Below are 1710 nucleotides of genomic sequence, written 5' to 3' on the forward strand. Positions count from 1 at the left end.
TGAGAATAATATTATAACTAAGATGTAACAGGAAATGAAAGCACAAGTATAAAATCTCCCCATACTTTCACCTCATCCACTCTAACCAGGGCTGACATGGATGATTTTACAGGCTGTGCACTGAACAACTATGTCTGGTGGCCAGGATGAGTGGGACCATCATCCATCTCCAGTGTCATTTCTGAAGTGCCACACGCTGGCAATGCCTGCACCCAGAGGGGGGGCACTTTTCCTGAATAGGATGAAGGTGCTGTCTGTTTACCTGTGGGACTCCGTCTACTGGAAGGGGGTCTTTTTCTAATTCTCACAGAGGCGTCATTTAAGCCAGTGGTGGTCTTCGCCCCGCCTGCCGTGACTTTCTGCATTCGAATGCAGGCTGTTTACACACACATTTCTCACCCTCTATAGAGCTGAGGCTATGGTTTTCCTGTCTGGAATCAACTACTCATTAGGACAAACTGGGGACAACTGTAGGCGTGAAAACCTAATGGGACTCTGTTTATTCTGGGAATAGGGTAGAGATGACACCTGCCTGGGATGTGGGAAAGGAAGAAAGCCTTTGACTCATCCCTTTAAGAGAAGGGGCTTTGGACAATCTGGGGTCTTTATCTTTTCTGAGTTCCTGACTGACACTGATGTTTTAAAGGTTAACACAGTTTGGAAGCTCCAACTCCCAGGCTGACCATTAACTCCAGCCCGTGCCACAAGCACCCCAGGAAGCCAGGGTTGGAACCCAGAGCCAGATGGAGGGGTGGCAGCCCAGGCTTGCAGGGGCCAGCTTCCTAAGCCTGGTGCATGTCAGGCAGAAGCAGACAACGCCCGTGCTGAGTGTGCTGGAGCTGGGCTGCCTGGAGGCGAAGAATCATACACAGAAAGGAGCACCGGAGAAATGCCCTCGGGCTAGGAGGAGAAACCCACATGACTATTGTGGAAAGTGTGAGTTTTGGTGTAGAATTTTTACTCTTTGATGATTTGAGCACTTTTCATCACCACGGTGGGCCAAGGACCTGCCCCAGTCCCCAGATATTGCTCCAGACAACGAGTCTTGCAGCCCCCAGTGACTATTTTCCCTCTTCAGCTGCTTTACTTCAGAGGCTGGCTCTGTTAGGAAGGTGTGGACAACCCCACTCCCCCGCCCCAGGAGTGAACCAGGACTAAGCTGTATCCAGGAAAGCCGCTGTGGCCAGACTGAGCGTAAGAGACACTGAGACTCCCTGCCCAGTGGAAATACACTGTACTGCAAGATGCCAAAACGAGCCACTCGAATCCTCTCTTTCGGGAAGTCAAAAGTACAGTGAGGCATGAGAAGAAGGATCTCCAGCTCCAATTTGTTCTCCCTCTTGTGGCTGAACACACTGTTACCAGATGCTTATCAAACCATTTGCATATGGTACAAGCCTATGTGGGAGAAATGAGAGCTCTGTCAACTTCTACCCATCTTCTGTCATCTCCTGACAATGCATTTCCATCACTAATGGTGGCCTCGGGGTTTTACTTTCTTCTATGCACAAAGAAAACAACTGGTGGCACCTGTACGTAGTGAATTCCAGAGGCAGGAAACTCTCCCTGCTTTTGGACAGTGCACAGCAAAGAGAATGTAGTTGGACGTTCAGCCAACCTGGGTTGGAAGCCACCTGTAGCAACATGGCCTTAGACGAGTCACATGACTGCTGGGAGCAAGTCTCCAAAAGAGAGTGGTGAAGATGCCTA

The sequence above is a fragment of the Mandrillus leucophaeus genome, unplaced genomic scaffold (genome assembly GCF_000951045.1).
Source record: "Mandrillus leucophaeus isolate KB7577 unplaced genomic scaffold, Mleu.le_1.0 Scaffold1038, whole genome shotgun sequence".
In the NCBI taxonomy this organism is placed as follows: Eukaryota; Metazoa; Chordata; class Mammalia; order Primates; family Cercopithecidae; genus Mandrillus; species Mandrillus leucophaeus.